The sequence below is a fragment of the Bombina bombina genome, chromosome 5, assembly GCF_027579735.1.
Source record: "Bombina bombina isolate aBomBom1 chromosome 5, aBomBom1.pri, whole genome shotgun sequence".
NCBI lineage: Eukaryota > Metazoa > Chordata > Amphibia > Anura > Bombinatoridae > Bombina > Bombina bombina.
The window spans coordinates 436,123,856-436,142,717 of NC_069503.1; positions in this window are offsets into that span (position 1 = coordinate 436,123,856).

Genomic DNA, 18,862 nt, shown 5'->3' on the forward strand with positions numbered 1-18,862 from the left:
CAGGTTTCTCCCATTCCTTAGAAATGATGTCCACCATGCGAACTGGGACAGGAAAAACCTCAGGAGCTCTGGGTCTAACATCATAAACCCTGTCCAGCTTAGGGATCTTAGGTTCCTCAGATGGCTTAGGCTCAGGAACGAAAAAAGTATAGAGAGTGGTGTACACAGCAAGCACACCACGCCCTTTAGGGGGCACCTCCTATTAAATACCAGATACTAGTGGTAAAGAGATAATAGATATCAATATTAGTATAAGGGATCAGTAAGCTAAAACCAAATATATTTAAATAAGTGGCAGATACAATCTGTGCAAAAAGGTATAAATGTTGTATAACAATAATAATCTAGTGAATTAATATACTAAGACCATATTGGAAAACATAACATAAAAAATCAGCATCAAAGAAAACAAAAAAACAAGAAAAAATATACCTAAAAAGTAAAAAATAAAAGAATATCAAAGTCCAAATAGACCAGTGTATCAAGAGAAATCCAAACGGAGGGACAGCACTCTGTCAAAGGACGGTCATCCTGGTAGTCACAGTCTGGAAAAAGATAAAAACAGAGGCGCCACCATGGCCTAGTACCACCAGAGCATTTGTATAAAAAGCAGATAGAAGATTATACTCACAAACATAAAGCACCCACCGGTGCTAGTGGGGCAGACTGGAACTTGGCAGTGGTCCAGCTCACTGTAACCCTTAGCGGAGATCCAATCAATGTTCCTTAGAAGAGCCTATGGTAAGATGCCTAAGTAGACAAAAAGGCAAACCAACATGGCCCAATAACGTTTAGGCAGAAGAAAGTATAACCATAAGATTATACTTACAGGATATAAAGCACCTACAGGTGCAATATCAGCAAGCTGGGACTTCACAGTCGCCCAGTAGACTATAAGTAAAGGATATCCACAGCTACCAGCAGAAAAAATAGTGGTGTGATGTTTCTCAGCAACTTGGAAATAAAATGATACACCACCGCAGCAAGTGTATAAAAATTAAAAATCTTTAATAACAATGTGACGTGTTTCTCAGCCTCCTGTGGGCTGTTTCATCAGGCTATAGTACAAATTAAAAATACACTTGCTTTATAACAGATATCCCAAAAACTAGAAGTTTTCTGATAGGACAAACAATCATGAATTACACCAATGAATGCTAAAAGTTAATTAGTTGTTATGGTAACCACACTAAGCATAGAATTACACAGGTGAGTTCATACATACAGGTAATTGACTACAACTTTGTTGGTGTAGCAACCTCCAATAACCAAGAGCCATTGCAAACAAAAACAAAAATAATCAGGAATCTATACATGTAAATTAAAAATGATGGCATTAAACACCCTAAGACATCAAAAAACATATGATCCCAATAACCTTTTTAACACTGCAATTAATGGCACTCCCTTGTTTGGGTCCGACTAAGTACTATCCGATACTATTGTCGACAGCTGTATGTTTAAAACAATCTCTCCCTCTTTAGAGCTACTACGATCAACAGTGTGTAACCCCTTTACTTATTTGTGAAGCTACGATTACTAAACACGTAATTCTATTATTCTTTCAACATATAAATATGGGATAGTTAGAGATCGATTAAACGATCTAAAGATTTAAACATTGTTTGTAATGGACACCAAATAATACGTGACACTCACTAAGCTGTGTTTACTGACGTAATAAAGAATACCCCGCAACTCACTCCAATCATATTTCGTATAATGGAGGGAGTGTGTGAGCCTTCCAATCAGACGTAGTCCGATAACCTGGCAACTCACTCTAGATATGTTTCGTATAGTGGGGGGGAGTGTGTATACCCTCCAATCGGTAATGCCATATCTTCCTCCAATGAAATCTAGAACAATAGAGGGAGTGTGTCTGTGAACAAATAGAATGTGAAAGTATAATCTGCCTCTCACTTGGCGAATAAGCGCCACCCACACATATGTGCACTCGATAGTCATAATATATAGAACTTGTTAACAGGAATAATAAACCTGACTTGATAATAAACACAAATGATCTATTAATAATGTGTAGTCTGTAAATGAATATGTGAAATAAATTCTACTAGGATGTTCATATAACACAGGTCGCTAATATTAAAGGGACAGTCTAGGCCAAAATAAACTTTCATGATTCAGATAGAGCATGTAATTTTAAACAATTTTCCAATTTACTTTTATCACCAATTTTGCTTTGTTCTCTTGGTATTCTTAGTTGAAAGCTTAACCTAGGAGGTTCATATGCTAATGTCTTAGACCTTGAAGCCCACCTCTTTCAGATTGCATTTTAACAGTTTTTCACCACTAGAGGGTGTTAGTTCACATATTTCATATAGATAACACTGTGCTCGTGCACGTGAAGTTATCTGGGAGCAGGCACTGATTGGCTAGACTGCAAGTCTGTCAAAGGAACTGAAAAAAGGGGCAGTTTGCAGAGGCTTAGATACAAGATAATCACAGAGGTTAAAAGTATATTATTATAACTGTGTTGGTTATGCAAAACTGGGAAATGGGTAATAAAGGGATTATCTATCTTTTAAAACAATAAAAATTCTGGTGTAGACTGTCCCTTTAACTAATATAATCAATGTGATTAAAAGCTTGTACTTAGACCTCTATAGCAAAGTATATATATATCAGTGATGTGCAGTCACTAGAGGCAGGTGAGGCAGTGCTTCACCTCTCATATGGGCAAAAATATATATTTTTTTATTGGCTTTAAAAAAAAAAAAAAAATTGCATTTTTTTCCCCCCAGCATTTTTTTTTGCAATGGAGAGGCACAATCAGGTCTGCCCACCATTACACAACATGCTGCGCTACCTACTGGATGAAAGTGGTTAAGATCATTGCATGGCCCATAATTGCTTTATTTGAGGCAGTCCTATTTGGGCTGAACCAATCCAGTGAGAGGCATTAGTAAGTGGAACTTAGGGTTGGGGCTGGATGTTAAATCATATAAAACAAAACAAAAACGGAAAAAAACAACTTTCTTTTATTTTGTTGCTGTCCTGTGAAGCTGCCAGCTTTTGCTAAAGTGAAAAAGAGAGTTCTGTATTTCCCCTCTAAGTGCAGTGGAATGTTCCACTGTCACTTCCTTAATACAGACAGAGGCAGATCAGGAAGAGAGATGCAGTCAATGAGCAGTGTTTTAGCCACATCTTAGTAAGTTCTGCAACCTTAGATTTCACTGAAAGGGATTCTGTTAGTGAAAATTATAATTTAATGAATGTGATTTAGTGTTTTGTGTTGTTTTTTACTGTTTTACAACAGTTAAATAATCATTTTTGTATTTTGTTTCCTCAAACTTTACACCCACTAACTTAGCAGCTTGCCTCTGTACTAATGTATAGTCTTACTTTCTGAACTCTCTGTAGCTCTGCTGTTTTATTACTTAAAAATGCAATGGTCCCTCTCCCCCCCCCCCCCACCCTTGTGTGTGTGTGTGTGTCTCTCTATCTATCTCTCTTCTTATGTGTTGTTCTCTCCCATGGTCTCTTTCTCTCTCTGTCTCTCTTCCTCCCCCTCTGACTCTCTCATCCCTTATGTGTCTCTCTAACCCTCTGTGTTTGATTGTCTGTGTCTCTCTCTCTCTCTCTAACTCTGTGTGTGCGATTGTGTCTCTCTCTCACACCCTCTGTGTGTGATTGTGTCTCTCTCTCTTTCTTTCTAACCCTCTGTGTGTCTCTCCCCCATCTCTCTCTCCCTCTCCCCCAGAGTGCTTTTCTGTGTTTCTGTCTACCTTTTATTTATTTAATTAATGAATTGGTAGTGCCATCTGATGGTGTGGCTTTATTTAAAGGGGTGGGGTCAAGAGCCCCACCATCTTTAAATTTCACCAGCCGCCACTGGATCAAGACATTTTTATATTTACTGAATAATGAAAGAATCTATAAGCATAATTTGCAGCATTAAAGTAAAAAGTATGTTTTAAACATATTTTAACCCTTTGCGTGCTAATGACGGCTCTGGGCCGTCATGCGCACTCTCCCACCTTGAGGGAGATCTGGGGGCTCCTTACTGATCCTACCCCAGAGATCGTGCCTGTAGAGTGACAGGCATCGACGGGGCTTCACGTGATGCGCAGTGACGTCATGCGCAATTACGTGATGACTTCACCGTGCAACTTTATTTATACTTAACAATGTTAAGTATAGGAGGAGGGGGCATGCTGCTTAGAAGCCTGTATCTCAGGCATCTAAGCAGCTACAGACCCCCAAGACCCATTGTTGGAAAGGTAATCGCCTAACCTGTCCAACAGTGTAAGTCTTGGGGGTCTGTAAAAAGAAATAAAAAATTAAAAAAAAAATTTAAATTTTTTTTCAAAAATAAAAATAAATAAATAAAATATTAGCACCCAGGTGGGAAATGGCTTAGCAGCCAAAGGGTTAATGGGCATAATCAGAGCTAGCATTTTGTTATCTGGCAAGTGTTTCTGTTACAATCCTTTAGACTAAAATTAGATGTTTACTAAGTTGACCAGTTTTCCAAGAAACCATTTAAAGGGACATGAAACCCATATGTTTTCTTTCATGATTTAGAAAGAGCATGCAATTTTAAATAACTTTCCAATTTACATCTAATATCTAATTTTCTTCATTCTTTCCATATCCTTTGTTGAACATCATATCTAAATATGCTCAGTAGCTGCTGATTGGTGGCTGCACATAGATACCTCATGTGATTGGCTCACCCATGTGCATTGCTATTTCTTCAACAAAGGATATCTAAAGAATGAAGGCGTATCCTAGCCACTGCCTCACCAGCCTCTGATGTCACTGATATATATATATATATATATATATATATAAAGCACCAACTATTTTTTCTGCTGGTATATATATATATATATATATATATATATATATATATAAAAAATAGGGGAAAGAAAATAAGAAATCAAGAGTGTGTGTGTGAATGGATGTAGTGAGGTGGATGTTTGTGTGATCATAAAAAATGTGTATGACCAATATAATATAACATGTGATAATACATGTAAAATGTGATCGGGCTGACTAAAGTGTCAGCAGGGGCTTATGTCATATTTCACTTTAAATAGATTGTAATTAATATGCCCATATTCTCTATGTAATGGGCTGTTAAGACATAATTAATGAATGATAATAATGTGAGTGAGAATTATATTACTATAGACTTGTGAGGATGATAAAAAAAAAAGAATAATAAAGTGCCTAAAACTTGATGGTAAGGTGCATATGGTATCTTAATTGATTGTGATCACAATTGGGATAAAATAGTAGTTACTTTATAATCATGTGAACTATACTTAGTGATGTGTAGTGATGATGATAATGATGAGAATGACATTTAAAATAATAAAATATAATAAATGGTAGTGATGCTTTAACCAATATTAATAATGTGATAAAATATATGGGTAAATATTAACCCAGGATATGCACTTCAGTGGGCCAAGTAGGCAGAACGTGTATTAAATTAATATATTTACTATTAGACCTACATCAACAGGTCATTCCTAATTGGGGTGATGACAGACCCAAATATGACAGGTCGTAGTAGCCCCTTCTATTCATATTTTGTTAAAAGAAAAAGGGAACTGAATATTTACATTATTCAATAAATATTCCAACTATAGTTTCAAAGTTTTTTACCCTGACAGAATCTCAGAAACCAAAGTCTTCCCATGGAGCAAAAAGCAAATATTGAAGTTGTAATAATATTCCTTGTTATTCATAAATTTTCTCATAAAGAGACACCTATTGTTAAGGATCCAATCGGATATGGGCTCATAAACCTAAAAATATCCCTCAATGGATGAAATGTATATAATGTATAAATCCTTGATATATCTATAAATGGGCCCTATATGAAATAGTCTGTAGCCACTGTATCCACAACTTTTGTTGGTGATTTTAACGACAACCCGATTAGTTGCATTATACAAGAAAACATTCAGACTATACTCTAAATGGACTTCAACTTTACGAAAGATTTTTTGTAAAGATTTTCTTATATTTACTCTCCAATACAGAAGCCTTCCTAGGAGGCCAATGGCTAACTATTAAATTGTGATGTTGATATCACTTACTGTTCGTATATCTATAAATTTGGGTAATTTAAACAAATCCAATTAGACAATGGATAGTCCCGGAAGAATCACCTGTGATCAAGGATTCATCTAAATAGGTACTATTGACAAATGTTTGTCCGCATAGATCAACTTGGAGACATCTCATTGGGAAATCCAGATCCTATCATTTGTATGTTATTATGGGGTCGTCAGAACGCCGCCATATCAAGGTTCTCATTTAGCACATCCGGCTGAAGTGTTTGCAGTTTTTTTGATCCAAAACGTCTCCCTCTTTCTGAGAGTCATAAATGCATTGGGACAAGATCTAGAAATGGCTTCTATCGGTGTAATTTTCATAGGGTTTTTCTGTTTTCTATGGTGAATCAAACAATTTCTAGACACACTGTGGGATTTGGAATTCTTTTTAATATTGTATGAGTGTTCTCCCCATCTTTTTTTGATCTTACGACAGGTACGTCCAACATATTGTACCCCACATTTACAACTCAAAAGGTATATGACGAAAGATGTCTCACATGTCATAAATCTTTTGATGTTAAAAGTCTCACCTGTGGTATGTGATGTAAAAGTGGAGGCCCTGTGGGATATAAAACTACACATCCCACAGCGTTTTCTACAACACTTTGATATTCTATTTTTGGAATTATTAATGCCCATTGGATTAATACAAGGATTCTTAATGCCCATTGGATTAATACAAGATCTGTTGATAGTTGAATATTTGTCCCTGACCACCTTACTAGGAGCTAGAGCGGTTTTTAGAGTGGGTGCTTTTCTGAATACCACTTTAGGTTTTTGACCTATTGTTTTCTTAAAAATAGGATCGTTGGTCAATACTGGCCAATGTTTGTTAAGAATCTTAGTAATAGCGAGATGGTCAGAACTATATTTTGTAATGAACAATGGTGGATTCGATTCTTTGAATGCTTTTTTTTGTCTCTGTTTTTTATTGAAATAGCTACACCCGTCTTCATTTCTAACCCTATTGATTTCACGGTCTATTAAATCTTGTGGGTAACCTTTCTCAATGAACCTAGCTCTGATCACTTTGGCTTGTGTATCATAGTCCTCTATTCTGGTACAATTTCTTCTAATTCTTCTGAATTGTCCATATGGGACATTCATCTTCCAACATTTATAATGGTTACTCTCAAAATGAAGAAAGCTAGCTATTACAATCGACAGTTTTAAAGAAAGTTTTGGAAAAAACTTTCCCATCAGGTGTCTTCCCCAAGATAAGATCTAAGAATTCAATTTCATCCCGTTTCACGTTGTGGGTAAAAGATATCCCAAACTTATTATTATTAAGATGATCTATAAAACCACGAATGTCATCTTCTGATCCTTTAAAGATGAAAAGTAGATCATCAATATAACGGCCATAGAACACCAGGTTTGCTGCATAGTTAAGAGTCATAAATATATGATTGTTCGAAACTACCCATAAATAAGTTTGCAAAACTAGGAGAGAACCTGGTGCCCATGGTCGTTCCCTTGATTTGAAGGTAATATCTGCTTTGGTACAGAAAATAGTTATGTTTGAGAATGAAACTTATAAGTTGGATAATAAAATCTACTTGTTGGATAGGCATATAAATGTCTTGTTCCAGGTAGGACCGTACTGCTCTTACTCCTATTTCGTGTTGTATATTTGATCTCACCACATCCATTTACACACACACTCTTGATTTCTTATTTTCTTTCCCCTATTTTTTATATATCTATACTTTGCTATAGAGGTCTAAGTACAAGCTTTTAATCACATTGATTATATTAGCGACCTGTGTTATATGAACATCCTAGTAGAATTTATTTCACATATTCATTTACAGACTACACATTATTAATAGACCGTTTGTGTTTATTATCAAGTCAGGTTTATTATTCCCGTTAACAAGTTCTATATATTATCACTATCGAGTCCACATATGTGTGGGTGGCACTTATTCGCCAAGTGAGAGGCAGATTATACTTTCACATTCTATTTGTTCACAGACACACTCCCTCTATTGTTCTAGATTTCATTGGAGGAAGATATGGCATTACCGATTGGAGGGTATACACACTCCCCCCACTATACGAAACATATCTAGAGTGAGTTGCCAGGTTATCGGACTACGTCTAATTGGAATGCTCACACACTCCCTCCATTATACGAAATATGATTGGAGTGAGTTGCCAGGTATTCTTTATTACTTCAGTAAACACAGCTTAGTGAGTGTCACGTATTATTTGGTGTCCATTACAAACAATGTTTAAATCTTTAGATTGTTTAATCGATCTCTAACTATCCCATATTTATATGTTGAAAGAATAATAGAATTACGTGTTTAGTAATCGTAGCCTCACAAATAAGTAAAGGAGTTACACACTGTTGATCGTAGTAGCTCTAAAGAGGGAGAGATTGTTTTAAACATACAGGGAGTGCAGAATTATTAGGCAAATTAGTATTTTGACCACATCATCCTCTTTATGCATGTTGTCTTACTCCAAGCTGTATAGGCTCGAAAGCCTACTACCAATTAAGCATATTAGGTGATGTGCATCTCTGTAATGAGAAGGGGTGTGGTCTAATGACATCAACACCCTATATCAGGTGTGCATAATTATTAGGCAACTTCCTTTCCTTTGGCAAAATGGGTCAAAAGAAGGACTTGACAGGCTCAGAAAAGTCAAAAATAGTGAGATATCTTGCAGAGGGATGCAGCACTCTTAAAATTGCAAAGCTTCTGAAGCGTGATCATCGAACAATCAAGCGTTTCATTCAAAATAGTCAACAGGGTCGCAAGAAGCGTGTGGAAAAACCAAGGCGCAAAACAACTGCCCATGAACTGAGAAAAGTCAAGCGTGCAGCTGCCAAGATGCCACTTGCCACCAGTTTGGCCATATTTCAGAGCTGCAACATCACTGGAGTGCCCAAAAGCACAAGGTGTGCAATACTCAGAGACATGGCCAAGGTAAGAAAGGCTGAAAGACGACCACCACTGAACAAGACACACAAGCTGAAACATCAAGACTGGGCCAAGAAATATCTCAAGGCTGATTTTTCTAAGGTTTTATGGACTGATGAAATGAGAGTGAGTCTTGATGGGCCAGATGGATCGGCCCGTGGCTGGATTGGTAAAGGGCAGAGAGCTCCAGTCCGACTCAGACGCCAGCAAGGTGGAGGTGGAGTACTGGTTTGGGCTGGTATCATCAAAGATGAGCTTGTGGGGCCTTTTCGGGTTGAGGATGGAGTCAAGCTCAACTCCCAGTCCTACTGCCAGTTTCTGGAAGACACCTTCTTCAAGAAGTGGTACAGGAAGAAGTCTGCATCCTTCAAGAAAAACATGATTTTCATGCAGGACAATGCTCCATCACACGCGTCCAAGTACTCCACAGCGTGGCTGGCAAGAAAGGGTATAAAAGAAGAAAATCTAATGACATGGCCTCCTTGTTCACCTGATCTGAACCCCATTGAGAACCCGTGGTCCATCATCAAATGTGATATTTACAAGGAGGGAAAACAGTACACCTCTCTGAACAGTGTCTGGGAGGCTGTGGCTGCTGCTGCACGCAATGTTGATGGTGAACAGATCAAAACACTGACAGAATCCATGGATGGCAGGCTTTTGAGTGTCCTTGCAAAGAAAGGTGGCTATATTGGTCACTGATTTGTTTTTGAATGTCAGAAATGTATATTTGTGAATGTTGAGATGTTATATTGGTTTCACTGGTAAAAATAAATAATTGAAATGGGTATATATTTGTTTTTTGTTAAGTTGCCTAATAATTATGCACAGTAATAGTCACCTGCACACACAGATATCCCCCGAAAATAGCTACAAGTAAAAACAAACTAAAAACTACTTCCAAAACTATTCAGCTTTGATATTAATTAGTTTTTTGGGTTCATTGAGAACATGGTTGTTGTTCAATAATAAAATTAATCCTCAAAAATACAATTTGCCTAATAATTCTGCACTCCCTGTACAGCTGCCGACAATAGTATCGGATAGTACACAGTCGGACCCAAACAAGGGAGTGCCATTAATTGTAGTGTTAAAAAGGTTTGCAATTAATCTCATTATTTAAAATTTTGTAATATGTTTATATTTTGTGAATGTCATTATGATAAAAATGTATGCACACTATTAACATTTTGTTATTGGGATCATATGTTTTTTGATGTCTTAGGGTGTTTAATGCCATCATTTTTTATGTAATTTACATGTATAGATTCCTGATTATTTTTGTATCTGTTTGCAATGGCTCTTGGTTATTTGAGGTTGCTACACCAACAAAGTTGTAGTCAATTACCTGTATGTATGAACTCACCTGTGTAATTCTATGCTTAGTGTGGTTACCATAACAACTAATTAACTTTTAGCATTCATTGGTGTAATTCATGATTGTTTGTCCTATCAGAAAACTTCTAGTTTTTGGGATATCTGTTATAAAGCAAGTGTATTTTTAATTTGTGCTATAGCCTGATGAAACAGCCCACAGGAGGCTGAGAAACGCATCGCATTGTTATTAAAGATTTTTTTTTTTATACACTTGCTGCTGTGGTGTATCATTTTATTTCCAAGTTGCTGAGAAACATCACACCACTATTTTTTCTGCTGGTAGCTGTGGATATCCTTTGCTTGTAGTCTACTGGGCGACTGTGAAGTCCCAGCTTGCTGATATTGCACCTGGAGGTGCTTTATATCCTGTAAGTATAATCTTATGGTTATACTTTCTTCTGCCTTAACGTTATTGGGCCATGTTGCCTTTTTGTCTACTTAGGCATCTTACCATAGGCTCTTCTAAGGAACATTGATTGGATCTCCGCTGAGGGTTACAGTAAGCTGGACCACTGCCAAGTTCCAGTCTGCCCCACTAGCACCGTTGGGTGCTATATGTTTGCGAGTATAATCTTTCATCTGCTTTTTATACAAATGCTCTGGTGGTACTAGGCCATGGTGGCGCCTCTGTTTTTATCTTTTTTCTAGGCTCAGGAACGTCCAGAGTTGACAAGACCTCCTTGAGTAAAAAGCGAAGATGTTCAAGCTTAAACCTGAAATTTATCTTCTTAAGGTTCCACTGATTTTTCCTCAGTGGAGTCAGAAACCTCACCTTCAGAAGCTACTGAAGTATGCTCATCCTCAGAATGTTGGGATAGACTGACCAACACAGACTCTAAAGAAAACTGAATCCTGTATCTGAGGAAACATGCTTAATTTTTTTCTTTGATTTGCCTGAGATGGGCAAAGCATTCAACACAGCAGAAATAGCTGACTGTAGTTGTGCTGCAAAGTCCCCTGGTAAATAAATACCCCCAGAGGAAGACTGTGCTGAGCCGCAAAGTACTGTTTGTGGAACATTGGGGGGTGGGGACTGAATAAAAAGATGTGGCATCTCCTGGACAACAGAGTCCTGAGAGTTGGAGGGCTCTGAAGGGTTAAATCCCTTAGAGCAGGAGTTGACTTAGAACTTCTGGACTTAGATTTAAGAACAGAAGGAAAAAATTATGCAGGTGGGCAAACCCTGGCCTCCTCACAAAACATACATAAATCAGATTGTATAAGATGTTGATCATCCTATAAAAAGCAATTCGTTTTGTCCTCCATAACTTAGAAAAGGCCCCTTAAATAGAAATGACCTTTAACAATCCTACTACAGCACCACTATTATCCCTGCTATGGCCGAGGTACTCACTGCCTCCTAAGTAGCATAGGGATCTCAGCAGAGCAAGTACGTAGCTTCCTGAACATTCGACCGTGATCGGAAACCTCAAAGTGAATGAAGGATTCGAACGTAAGGGATATAGCAACTTAAAACCTTAATAATATAGACCAGAGTGTAACTTATAAAAGTACATATATTTATAACAAAGTTAAAAATTACAATGAGTTTCTCAGTGTTACACTGTTTCTTCAGGTAAATTGTATAAAATGTAACATATCAAACATTTATAGATCATTAGAGTCCTTATATTCAGATTGTGCATGCGTAAAAATCACTGACGCCCATCCTGACGTTTGAACTCCCCTATACCGCATAGTGAATCAAAGCAGAGTGGGTGGATACATATAGCGTTATCATATGGGGCTCACAATGATTAAACAATGTTACAACTGTCCAGTCTCCAAAATGCATAGCAATACAATAATATCTTAATGATTATATTGATTAGGAGATAGTTGTTTATAGGTCATCCTTATATTATTGTATTGCTAGGAATTTTGGAGAATGGACAGTTGTAACATTGTTATATTTATATTCTCTAAAAGGCTCTGATGTGATAAAAGCATATGATCAGACTATCACTACTTTATTCAGTCAGAAATGGGGACAGGTCTAATTCGGAATTAAGGCCATTTGGGTATAATGTGTTCATGTTATATATTAACTCAGCCTCCTTATATAAGAGTTTTTCTCAAAATTTCCACCCCTCCAGTATGGTCGTACTTTTCAGATGCCCTATTATTTAAAATGTTTTAGGTAATTTCCATGTTTCTCTTGGAAATGTTTGTATAAGTGTGTATCCAGATTTTTCGATACAACAGAGATGTTCCCTTATTCTATGTCTTAGACTTCTAGTGGTCTCACCCAAATATATCAGGTTACAAGTGCACTGTATCATATAAATAACACCCTTTTGTGTGCATCTAATGATGTATTTTATTATAAATTCTTCACCGGTATTCGTTACTATAATGGATTTCTTTTTATTGCTGAACCTGCACGCACGACAAGTAAAACAGGGATAAAAGCCTTTGAGTTCATGTCCGCTTAGATCCACATCCTTTAGTGTAAGATTTTTCTTTTTGAACTCACTTGGTGCTAAATGTGATTTAATATTATTTGCCCTCATAAACTATCTTTAGTGTGGGTGAAATAGTGTCTCCTAAAAGTGCCAGTGTTCGTGTATAATTTGTCTAATGGTATTGTGATCACTACTGTACTGAGTTATAAATGGAACATCTACAGGGAGTGCAGAATTATTAGGCAAATGAGTATTTTGACCACATCATCCTCCTTATGCATGTTGTCTTACTCCAAGCTGTATAGGCTCGAAAGCCTACTACCAATTAAGCATATTAGGTGATGTGCATCTCTGTAATGAGAAGGGGTGTGGTCTAATGACATCAACACCCTATATCAGGTATGCATAATTATTAGGCAACTTCCTTTCCTTTGGCAAAATGGGTCAAAAACATAATTTATGTAAGAACTTACCTGATAAATTCATTTCTTTCATATTAGCAAGAGTCCATGAGCTAGTGACGTATGGGATATACATTCCTACCAGGAGGGGCAAAGTTTCCCAAACCTCAAAATGCCTACAAATACACCCCTCACCACACCCACAAATCAGTTTAATGAATAGCCAAGAAGTGGGGTGATAAGAAAAAAGTGCGAAAGCATAAAAAATAAGGAATTGGAATAATTGTGCTTTATACAAAAAAATCATAACCACCACAAAAAGGGTGGGCCTCATGGACTCTTGCTAATATGAAAGAAATGAATTTATCAGGTAAGTTCTTACATAAATTATGTTTTCTTTCATGTAATTAGCAAGAGTCCATGAGCTAGTGACGTATGGGATAATGACTACCCAAGATGTGGATCTTTCCACGCAAGAGTCACTAGAGAGACTAGAAGTCTTTCGGAAATTCTTAGTAGCTTCAACATAATATTTCAAAGCTCTAACTACATCCAAAGAATGCAATGATTTCTCCTTAGAATTCTTAGGATTAGGACATAATGAAGGAACCACAATTTCTCTACTAATGTTGTTGGAATTCACAACCTTAGGTAAAAATTCAAAAGAAGTTCGCAACACCGCCTTATCCTGATGAAAAATCAGAAAAGGAGACTCACAAGAAAGAGCAGATAATTCAGAAACTCTTCTGGCAGAAGAGATGGCCAAAAGGAACAAAACTTTCCAAGAAAGTAATTTAATGTCCAATGAATGCATAGGTTCAAACGGAGGAGCTTGAAGAGCCTCCAGAACCAAATTCAAACTCCAAGGAGGAGAAATTGATTTAATGACAGGTTTTATACGAACCAAAGCTTGTACAAAACAATGAATATCAGGAAGATTAGCAATCTTTCTGTGAAAAAGAACAGAAAGAGCAGAGATTTGTCCTTTCAAAGAACTTGCAGACAAACCTTTCTCCAAACCATCCTGAAGAAACTGTAAAATTCTTGGAATTCTAAAAGAATGCCAGGAAAAATGATGAGAAAGACACTAAGAAATATAAGTCTTCCAGACTCTATAATATATCTCCCTAGATACAGATTTACGAGCCTGTAACATAGTATTAATCACAAAGTCAGAGAAACCTCTTTGACTAAGAATCAAGCGTTCAATCTCCATACCTTTAAATTTAAGGATTTGAGATCCTGATGGAAAAAAGGACCTTGCGACAGAAGGTCTGGTCTTAACGGAAGAGTCCACGGTTGGCAAGAGGCCATCCGGACAAGATCCGCATACCAAAACCTGTGAGGCCATGCTGGAGCTACCAGCAGAACAAACGAGCATTCCTTCAGAATCTTGGAGATCACTCTTAGAAGAAGAACTAGAGGCGGAAAGATATAAGCAGGATGATACTTCCAAGGAAGTGACAATGCATCCACTGCTTCCGCTTGAGGATCCCTGGATCTGGACAGATACCTGGGAAGTTTCTTGTTTAGATGAGAGGCCATCAGATCTATTTCTGGAAGTCCCCACATTTGGACAATCTGAAGAAATACCTCTGGGTGAAGAGACCATTCGCCCGGATGCAATGTTTGGCGACTGAGATAATCCGCTTCCCAATTGTCTATACCTGGGATATGAACCGCAGAAACTAGACAGGAGCTGGATTCCGCCCAAACCAGAATTCGAGATACTTCTTTCATAGCCAGAGGGCTGTGAGTCCCTCCTTGATGATTGATGTATGCCACAGATGTGACATTGTCTGTCTGAAAACAAATGAACGATTCTCTCTTTAGAAGAGGCCAAGACTGAAGAGCTCTGAAAATTGCACGGAGTTCCAAAATATTGATCGGTAATCTCACCTCCTGAGATTCCCAAACCCCTTGTGCCGTCAGAGACCCCCACACAGCTCCCCAACCTGTAAGACTTGCATCTGTTGAGATTACAGTCCAGGTCGGAAGAACAAAAGAAGCCCCCTGAACTAATGGTGATCTGTCCACCACGTCAGAGAGTGTCGTACAATCGGTTTTAAAGATATTAATTGAGATATCTTTGTGTAATCCCTGCACCACTGGTTCAGCATACAGAGCTGAAGAGGTCGCATGTGAAAACGAGCAAAGGGGATTGCGTCCGATGCAGCAGTCATAAGACCTAGAATTTCCATGCATAAGGCTACCGAAGGGAATGATTGTGACTGAAGGTTTTGACAAGCTGATATCAATTTTAGACGTCTCTTGTCTGTCAAAGATAGAGTCATGGACACTGAATCTATCTGGAAACCCAAAAAGGTTACCCTTGTCTGAGGAATCAATGAACTTTTTAGTAAATTGATCCTCCAACCATGATCTTGAAGAAACAACACAAGTCGATTTGTATGAGATTCTGCTAAATGTGAAGACTGAGCAAGTACCAAGATATCGTCCAGATAAGGAAATACCACAATACCCTGTTCTCTGATTACAGACAGAAGGGCACCGAGAACCTTCGTAAAAAATTCTTGGAGCTGTTGCTAGGCCAAACGGCAGAGCCACAAACTGGTAATGCTTGTCTAGGAACGAGAATCTCAGAAACTGATAGTGATCTGGATGAATCGGAATATGCAGATATGCATCCTGTAAATCTATTGTAGACATATAATGCCCTTGCTGAACAAAAGGCAGGATAGTCCTTACAGTTACCATTTTGAATGTTGGTATCCTTACATAACGATTCAATATTTTTAGATCCAGAACTGGTCTGAAGGAATTCTCCTTCTTTGGTACAATGAAGAGATTTGAATAAAACCCCAGCCCCTGTTCCAGAACTGGAACTGGCATAATTACTCCAGCCAACTCTAGATCTGAAACGCATTTCAGAAATGCTTGAGCCTTCGCTGGATTTACTGGGACACGGGAAAGAAAAAATCTCTTTGCAGGAGGCCTTATCTTGAAGCCAATTCTGTACCCTTCTGAAACAATATTCTGAATGCAAAGATTGTGAACGGAATTGATCCAAATTCCTTTGAAAAAACGTAATCTGCCCCCTACCAGCTGAGCTGGAATGAGGGCCGCACCTTCATGTGGACTTGGGAGCTGGCTTTGATTTTCTAAAAGGCTTGGATTTATTCCAGACTGGAGATGGTTTCCAAACTGATACAGCTCCTGAGGATGAAGGATCAGGCTTTTGTTCCTTGTTGTGACGAAAGGAACGAAAACGATTAGTAGACCTAAATTTACCTTTAGATTTTTTATCCTGTGGTAAAAAAGTTCCTTTCCCTCCAGTAACAGTTGAGATAATAGAATCCAATTGAGAACCAAATAATTTATTACCCTGGAAAGAAAGGGAAAGCAGAGTAGACTTAGAAGACATATCGGCATTCCAAGTTTTAAGCCATAAAGCTCTTCTAGCTAAAATAGCTAGAGACATATACCTGACATCAACTCTAATGATATCAAAGATGGCATCACAAATAAAATTATTAGCATGTTGAAGAAGAATAATAATGCTATGAGAATTATGATCTGTTACTTGTTGCGCTAAAGCTTCCAACCAAAAAGTTGAAGCTGCAGCAACATCCGCCAAAGATATAGCAGGTCTAAGAAGATTACCTGAACACAAGTAAGCTTTTCTTAGAAAGGATTCAATTTTCCTATCTAAAGGATCCTTAAAGGAAGTACCATCTGCCATAGGAATGGTAGTACGCTTAGCAAGAGTAGAGACAGCCCCATCAACCTTAGGGATTTTGTCCCAAAATTCTAATCTGTCAGATGGCACAGGATATAATTGCTTAAAACGTTTAGAAGGAGTAAATGAATTACCCAAATTATTCCATTCTCTGGAAATTACTTCAGAAATAGCACCAGGAACAGGAAAAACTTCTGGAATAACTACAGGAGATTTAAAAACCTTATCTAAACGTTTAGATTTAGTATCAAGAGGACCAGAATCCTCAATTTCTAATGCAATTAGGACTTCTTTAAGTAAAGAACGAATAAATTCCATTTTAAATAAATATGAAGATTTATCAGCATCAACCTCTGAGACAGAATCCTCTGAACCAGAAGAGCCATTATCAGAATCAGAATGATGATGTTCATTTAAAAATTCATCTGAAAAATGAGAAGTTTTAAAAGACTTTTTACGTTTACTAGAAGGAGGAATAACAGACATAGCCTTCTTAATGGATTTAGAAACAAAATCTCTTATGTTATCAGGAACACTCTGAGTATTAGATGTTGATGGAACAGCAACAGGTAATGTAACTTTACTAAAGGAAATATTATCTGTATTAACAAGTTTGTCATGACATTTAATACAAACAACAGCTGGAGGAACAGCTACCAAAAGTTTACAGCAGATACACTTAGCTTTGGTAGCTCCAGCACCAGGCAGCGATTTTCCAGAAATATCTTCTGACTCAGCTTCAACATGGGACATCTTGCAATATGTAATAGAAAAAACAACATATAAAGCAAAATTGATCAAATTCCTTAAATGACAGTTTCAGGAATGGGAAAAAATGCCAGTGAACAAGCTTCTAGCAACCAGAAGCAATAAAAAATGAGACTTAAATAATGTGGAGACAAAAGTGACGCCCATATTTTTTTAGCGCCAAATAAGACGCCCACATTATTTGGCGCCTAAATGCTTTTGGCGCTAAAAATGACGCCACATCCGGAACGCCGACATTTTTGGCGCAAAAGAACGTCAAAAATGACGCAACTTCCGGCGACACGTATGACGCCGGAAACAGAAAAAAAATTTTGCGCCAAAAAAGTCAGCGCCAAGAATGACGCAATAAAATGAAGCATTTTCAGCCCCCGCGAGCCTAACAGCCCACAGGGAAAAGTCAAATTTTAAGGTAAGAAAAAAATTGTTTTATTCAAATGCATTATCCCAAATATGAAACTGACTGTCTGAAAATAAGGAATGTTGAACATCCTGAGTCAAGGCAAATAAATGTTTGAATACATATATTTAGAACTTTATAAAAAAGTGCCCAACCATAGCTTAGAGTGTCACAGAAAATAAGACTTACTTACCCCAGGACACTCAACTACATGTTGTAGAAAGCCAAACCAGTACTGAAACGAAAATCAGCAGAGGTAATGGTATATATATGAGTATATCGTCGATCTGAAAAGGGAGGTAAGAGATGAATCTCTACGACCGATAACAGAGAACCTATGAAATAGACCCCGTAGAAGGAGATCATTGAATTCAAATAGGCAATACTCTCCTCACATCCCTCTGACATTCACTGCACGCTGAGAGGAAAACCGGGCTCCAACCTGCTGCGGAGCGCATATCAACGTAGAATCTAGCACAAACTTACTTCACCACCTCCATAGGAGGCAAAGTTTGTAAAACTGATTTGTGGGTGTGGTGAGGGGTGTATTTGTAGGCATTTTGAGGTTTGGGAAACTTTGCCCCTCCTAGTAGGAATGTATATCCCATACGTCACTAGCTCATGGACTCTTGCTAATTACATGAAAGAAAGAAGGACTTGACAGGCTCAGAAAAGTCAAAAATAGTGAGATATCTTGCAGAGGGATGCAGCACTCTTAAAATTGCAAAGCTTCTGAAGCGTTATCATCGAACAATCAAGCGTTTCATTCAAAATAGTCAACAGGGT